Here is a 7,963-nt window from a genome sequence, read left to right as displayed (position 1 = left end):
TGTCATCAAAGCAAGTAAATCGTAATAAGCGTCTTCAAACCTTCAGGTTGTTATTCCCAAAGAAAAAAAGGCATATGTTTGAAAGAAAGCGTTTATCTTCCAGTAAATTCGAAGTTTTGTCTTACCGCTTTGTAACACCTTATTGCAAACCATTAGAAGTTCCAGAATGAGAGTTCCAATCTTCAGCGGAGTGTGCGCTGATATCAAACTTCCTGGCAGAGTAAAACTGTGTGCCAGACCGAGACTCCAACTCGGGACTTTTGCCTTTCGCGTGCAAGTGCTCTACCAACTGAGCTACCCAAGCACGACTCACGCCCCGTCCTCACAGCTTTACTTCCGTCAGTACCTCGTCTCCTACTTTCCAAACTTCACAGAAGCTCTCCAGCCAAAGGCAACGGTCCTGAGTTTGAGTCTCGGTCAGGCACACAGTTTTTATCTGCTTGCAAGTTTCATTAGAAATTCTATTCATCAGAGAAACACACCAAAACACAATCAACAAAAAATGCTCCAAAGGTTAAATCATCTCGTAATACCTAACACTCCCAAACATCAGTGTGCCACACTTCATATTATAAATCATAAACATCTGCATAATAATCATGAAAAGTTCGCTATCTTCACTTCCTATTATCTCATCAATCTTTGTTGCAAAAATCCATAAATCACTGCTACACATGCTCCATGTAAAATTAATCCTTAAGTCTTCACATACGACACAGAGTAAAATTCTTACAGTCAATGAAGAAACCCTGGTTATAGCTCAGGATTAGAGTATCCCAGTGGAAGACGAAGAAATTAAATATCTTCTCCGATACCTGATAGTGCGTGTCATACCTGTGCAAATATACATTGTCTACCTGTTTTATCAGTACTATCTGGAATCCGTTATTACATACTTCTGTACCTTAACCTGTAAGAGAAAATGTATTAGCTCGGGCGAAATTCTATGTTACTGTTTCAGATGTTGCTTATATCTTTTGTGATGCGTTTCTCTTTGGCGAAGGAGTCGTTACTGTCTTCTTTTACGTAACTTTTGCTTTTATAATGATGTATTGTAAAGATCGGGGTCAGTTATGTTAGAACACGGAATGGTATATACTCTGTAACAATCATGACACAGTGAAAATAAACATCCGAAATGGCTTGTGCTGTATGAGATAAAAATGTTATTGTCATGTACACATACATGTCAATGAAAGAAAATTTGTAGAAAAAGTTTAACTACTACGTACAAACGGTTGGCGTTATAAGTAAACGAAGTGTAGTAAATCGGTATGGTTGTGTCTTCATGAGGAGTACAAAATCAAACAATTGCACAGTGAACGGTTTTGTATTGGTGATGTGATGAAGACCTGTCGAAGCTTTCGTTCTGAGTGTTTCAAGATGTCTTACGTTCGGAAGTGGGATTCGTCGATTCCGAAATGGTTTGTTATAAGGCAATGCAAATTTGTGATACCTGTTCTTTGCTTTACTAAGACAATGGGCGTGTTTGAACTAAAACTTACTGTCCAACTTGAAATTTTTTAGTGTGACTTACCTTCTGTTGTAGCGTTTTCCTCTTCTCAGCTGCCTCTTTTGTATTAACTGTTGCAGTGTCTGTTTACTATGACGTAGACGCTGTGACTTGGGGAAAGTCACAAGTTCTTTTATTTTGTCTGGCTGATTTTTATCCTTCAAAATTGAATGTGGCGATAGCAAAGTTGAATCAATAGCAGTTGAATTAGTGGTGATCTGTAAAATCTGTCCAATGGAGTGTGTTGTTTGGTTCGTCTGTTGCTGCTTCACAACTGTCTTCCTTGGGTCTGACTGACTGCGAAACGTCGAAATTTAATCCTTCATCTGCATTGACTGTGGCAAAATACGTGTCAGTTAAAAATGATGTGTACCATTGGTTATTTTTTGTGAATGAAGAAAGTTCTAATCTGTTAATTTCCCATTCGTGTATTGAAATGCTCTGCTGAAAGTGTAATGCATCTTCATAGTCCGAAATGGCATCATGTTCTGTTAAAAAACCCATACGCAGCTTAGCTTCAGTTTTTGAAAAGTTGGACGATCCAAAAATCTGCATAAATTGTGTGGCTGTGAACAGCAAATTTTAAGTGTGTGTGTGTGGTTTTTACATCTATTCTTTTTCCTGAAACTGCTCCTCTAACTTTAGTCCTTTGTAATGGGATTGTAGAGCAAGAATTATTCACATTGTGTTTATTGCCCGCTCCATCACTATACGATGTAACTGGAGATCCGTAGTCAGTCAGTGCGGTGAAATTATGTAAGTCAGTTGGTATGCTTCTAATCGCATGATGCACATTCTTTTGTGGCTGTTCTTTTCCCTGCAATAACGTGACTCTTATGGGTTCCAACGTGATGATATGTTGTTTTACTGTATTGATACCGTAAAAAGTGTAAGCTGATTAAATCCTGATCTTTACTCTTAATCTTTTTAATAAAAGCAAAGTGGTCCCCGTGTGTTAATGGTCTGCAAGTAATGCTGTTCGTGAAATGTTCCCTGTCCGTTGATAATTTTCGTAGCAAAGAGATCCTGAAATGGAAACATCTCACCTCGTAATGTAATTGCTTGGAAACACAGTGCTTGGCTGCTCTCTGCGCTCCAGTTGCAAATTTCTGACTCCAGTTGCTGAGGGCCCAGTGCAATGCTCCAGACAGCGAGCAAACTGTTTTACACACACCACTGAGTGAGACACTGCTTTGAATAAAAGTGACTTGGACCGAGGGTGTGGTGAAATATGCCTTTAGCAAAATGTTTCTACATTATCGGATATATTAATACCTGTATGCACTTCATATTACAACATTTATTAATATTGTCAAAGGAAGACACCGATACCAAAATCTTACTCTCACAAACGTCAGTGAAATAATTGACAGACATGAAAAAACCCTCAGAGTGAAAATTAAACATTCTTTAATGAAAAATCTCAATTTCCTTGATGTTACTTTCTAATTCAACAATGAAACTAATGTAACTAGCGCGACTGTAGTGTCACTAAATAACAAAAAGTTACCTTCATTGCTCTTCATACTCTTTTCTGAGATCCTTACACCTCATTTCATTCTGAACCGTTAATCGTATCTCTCTCCTCTGTTTCACAACATTCAAACACAGAGCACTTTACTTGAACGCAGGTGCACTTAACTTCACGCCTGCACTGCCCAGAGCCCCCTGCTCGGCGTCTCAACTCACAACTACCCTCCTGACGCTGCAACTCCAGCGCCCCCCTCTCTCCCCGGCAGCGACGACAAACACGTGGACACCCTCCAGCGACGCAGCTGCTCCTCCCTTCTTCCGTTTGGTAGGTAAACAGACCTGGTTAGACACTGTTCATATGGGACCCTGCTGCCTCAAATGCTGTCTCCTGTTCCTTACCAGCAGGTTAATGAGCGCCACGTTGCTGCCGCCATTTATTGTGATGTCGGCTGCATTTTATTATTTTTTTTATTTTTTGCCAAGGAAAGATGCCCTGCCCTGCCCTGCTCGAAAGGAGGCTTTTAAATGAAGAGAAATAAGTACTTCCTTCTAGCACTGGGTAAGTAATTACATGTGGTTAACAGTTCTTAAAATTACTCTGTGCAACGTCAAAGGCTATTATCTACAGCTTCCTATTTGGAATGTGGTAACAGGGGGCATTCTGCTGTTCTTTATCAGCATTTAACGGACGTCTTTTAGTCTACTCTGCCGAGGACTGCATTTTATCTGCAAATGGAAGATGCCCTACTCGAACAATCTTTTTGAGAAGTAGGGACCGTGAGTACTTACTTTCATTTTATAACAAATAACATCTGGTTAACGTTTTAAACATTACATTCTGCTGCCTCAAATGTTTTCTACAGAGCCCCACATGAATTGTAGTAATAGCACTGTTCTTTTCCAGCATGTCATGAATGTCTTTTGGCTGCCACCATTTCCTCTGTCAGCCGCGGGACTGCTACGGTCGGAGGTTCGAATCCTGCGTCGGGCATGGGTGTGTGTGATGTCCTTAGGTTAGTTAGGTTTAAGTAGTTCTAAGTTCTAGGGGACTTATGACCTAAGATGTTGAGTCCCATAGTGCTCAGAGCCATTTGAACCATTTCCTCTGTCAACAACTGTGTTTTATTTGCAAAGTGGAGATGCCCTGCCCAAAAGCACGCATTTAAACGTACAGAAGCCAGTACCTCCTCCTTTCATTTGGTAAGTGATTACATCCGGTCTAGACTTTCAATATAACGTTCCACATATTGAAAATGTTACAGTTCTCTTGACGATAATGGAAAAGAAAAAGGTTGTTATTTAATGTCGTATTATCAAGACCTTGGTGAGTGTCTCTGCTGTTTCTTTGCGATAGTCTATCGTTAACTGAAGACCACGGCATGCGACTCTTGCTCTCACACTGTGGTGACGTCATAACACCGCCATACGCTGGCCCCGTAATCGAGTGAGTCTGGCCTTACTGCCTCTCACCGGAACAACAAGTCAACACTTTGAAGTCTGGAAACAAACAAACTGAAAGGCATTTACTAAAAAATATCTTAATACACAACTAAATTAAATTATAATTTTTTACAAATAATTTGTATACGTAATTGGCTATCGTGTGAAATGGTTCAAAGCATTCTGGCATGCACAGCGCAACATCACACACTGTACAACAGTATGTTGTTTCTTTCCTCTCCCACACTACATTTTCTTTTTTAGCTTTGCCACCATACACTTTACACCATCTCCACGGCCTCGCTTTGCTGTCAGTTGGAGGAAATTTTCTTCCAAAATGTCGCCCAGTTAGTCTGTCGCCTGCAGTCGAAGGCTTCGCCACTACTTGTTCCTTTCCTCCTATCGTGGCCAGTGTTTCTCCAGTAACACACATGAGTTTATCTGGAGGACATGGTTGCCCGTGCAGCATTTTAGACATAACTGCTTACTACCCCCCGAACGAAAATTCTGTAAATAAGTAAGTCGTATCTAGGACTTGCCAACATGTTTTGTGTTATTTACAGTCTGATATGTCACGTTAACGAATTATTTTTTTGAGTGATGTAGTGGCAATTACTAATTATTCTTACAACTTTCTAATAATTCAAAATGAAATTCATGCTTTACTTCAATCCTGTAGGCGACATTTGTAACTAATTTCCGAACACCGGATTTTGCAAGATTCAGCCGCCACTCACTCGCGTTACGGAAGAAACGTTTGCGGTTAACCCACGATTTGTACCGTGCAATGAAATGTATATTCACCGATGTTATGTGGAGGAGGTTACAATTTAATTTCCATTATCCTCTGCGAATTATTTTATGACGAGGTAGACCTTTTGCTTTCACAATTACAGTGTCACGGTCGGAAAAGCTGACAGGGGCTGCTTCGTAATCCTGCACAGCTACTCACAGCCCGCTGTGGTGTGGAGTCTGTCAGGCCTCGAAGCCGACACTGGCGAGGCGTGCGTGCAGTGAGTACGTGTGGCGGCGCGCCGCTCAGCTGCGGCTTCCGTGTCCAGACCTGCAGCCAGATTTTGCAGGGCGCCACAGAAGGGTGTCGCGCCTTTTGAGTCGATGGCTGAAAAATCTTTCCCTTGGAGCTCTCTTGTCTGATGTGGAGGGAGTGCAGAGGTTTAGAGAGGTGACCACATTCGCAACGCCTTTGACAATGCGTCCTCCCGGCTCTTTTCCTACATCTTTTAGTTACTGTGTTCGTGAAGAGTTACTCACTAAAAATGGCGCAAAATCTGCATTACGAAACTCTGCACTTGGCCGGTGGCCACCCGAGCGAGAAGCAGAACCGGTACTTCTGCGCATGCGCGGGCGTATCGAATCCGTCTGCTGATTCTATGATGCTGGGCACCCTTTCTGCCTCCAGACGGCTGTCGCGCTGGACCTGTGCCGTACGTTTTTGACAGTGCCGTCACTCTCGTAATAGTAACTGGTTCCAGAACGGAGGAGCGTTCCCTTCGCACAGCTAGGCCAACGAATTTAATTACCATCAACGTTCATGTCCACTGTAAGGTACAGTGATTGTCACAATGTATCTGTGACAATATATCATTTTCGATGTTTTAAACAGGTAAATGAAGTCTAAACATGAAGATGAACAATCTTCAGGGCCAACATTTTAATCAGAGTCATTTGTTTTGCAGACAAATGACATATACAAATTACACTAAAATCGGCCTGCTCACTCGCAGGCGAATTGTTCGATGTACTGACTAGCCTGTAATTCGCATCGTGTAGCGTGTGCTTCGCATACACGTATTTGCCAAAAGACGTGAGACATCCTGATTAAAAAATAGTCCGACCGTGCATGTGTAACGTCAGTCCCGGATGGCGCGTAAATATTTAAGCGGAATGTCTCAGCGACAGAACATGCAACTGCACGTCTGCTGGGATAAAATTAGACGTTTCCAGGTGTGAACGCATCCCTTAAAAGAACTGCCGTTGCGCTGTTTATTTCTGCAACGATAGTAATGGCAGCTTGAAAGCCAGCTGATTTCCCTACAACTGCCGTTGAGACTTGCTGCAAAAATACATCACACGTGACATCTTGTATTAAATCATCTAGCGCACTAATTGTAACAGAGGTTGTTATCGAAATAATGTTTAGTGTTAGTACATGTGCGGGCAGTCTGACGACGGGAATTCTGAAGCGCGAATGACGCCACCTGTTGCTGTTTTCCACGTGAATAACAGTGTCGTAAGCGTTTTCGCCCAAGAGACAAGACCGAATGTTTACACAGGCTTTCGTTATGTAGAGAGTAATGCAATATGTTACAGATATGGTGCTCTTTCCAGAAACAACTGTTTCTTTGGCGTCATTTTCATCGATGAAATTCGGATGTCGGAAATTTCTTTGTTGTCTCGTGATCTCGCGTGCGCAGACGCGTACTTAAACGAAAACAAGTGCCGTAAACTCGTCGCTGCGAAACCGGGCTTGAAACGCATTTGCTCGGTACACGCCTGTCTGAAGCGTATTTCACAATGCTCTTCAACTGCTTCCACTGATACCCGCGCTGTTGGTGCTGCAGAGGAAAGGAAAGCTGAAACCTGTTTCTCGTCGCTCTTGCTAAGCACAATAATATTCCCAACTTATTTTCTATTTATGTTTACGGTCGTATTCAGTGACACTGTAACGCTCTTGTCATAGCTGATTCCCCGTTCTACCCTAACAGATTCGAAAAGTTCGGGTCTATTTGTCACTTGCAAGCCTAAGATGCTGTCTTCACGACCCGTTTCTCAGATTCATGGCTCGAGGCAGTTTTTGGGTAAACCACTTGGATCAGTTTGTTATGATTCTCTGGCCCTGCCTCCAGCCCCGGCTACCCGAGTCTCCCATTGCAGAGGTGGCAGGTTAAAGGTTCCATCTGAAACTATAAATAACCAGGAAGTGCACCCCAGATGTTCTCCGGGTTTCTTACTTTCCATTCAGAGCTCTTAATAGACAAGTAGTTCAAAGATATTTCTAGCATCGCGACTGCAACAGGAAAAGGCCGGAACAGCTGTGGTACTCAAACTATCCTCCGCCACACACCAGAATGTATCTGTGAAATTATCATTTCAGACTTTCCGAATCGGTAAATTATTTCAGAAAGGCGTTATCTTGTGAATTTTGGAGCAGTTTTGACATAAAACGGGATGCGTTACATTTTATCTTCATTTGCACAATAGACACGACAGCAGATCTGGTGCAGTTATTGTTTACAAGTCTGAAGATAAACATTTACAATATGCAGGACCAATATTTTAAATTGAGTTATCTGTTTTGCAGATAAATGGTATGTATAAATTACATTGAAAACGACTTCCTCTCTCGCAGGCGAATTGTTTGATGTACCGGCTAGCGTGGTTTTCGCATCGTGTAGCATGTGCTTCGCATACTTCCATACGAAATTTAAGTTTTACAATTTTCTGTCGCACCGGACTGAGATTTACGTATTTCGTTATCAAAATAAATTTTAGCCATTTCTCAGATACCAACCACAC

Source organism: Schistocerca americana, chromosome 11 (assembly GCF_021461395.2).
Source record: "Schistocerca americana isolate TAMUIC-IGC-003095 chromosome 11, iqSchAmer2.1, whole genome shotgun sequence".
Taxonomy (NCBI): domain Eukaryota; kingdom Metazoa; phylum Arthropoda; class Insecta; order Orthoptera; family Acrididae; genus Schistocerca; species Schistocerca americana.
This window is presented reverse-complemented; position numbering follows the sequence as displayed.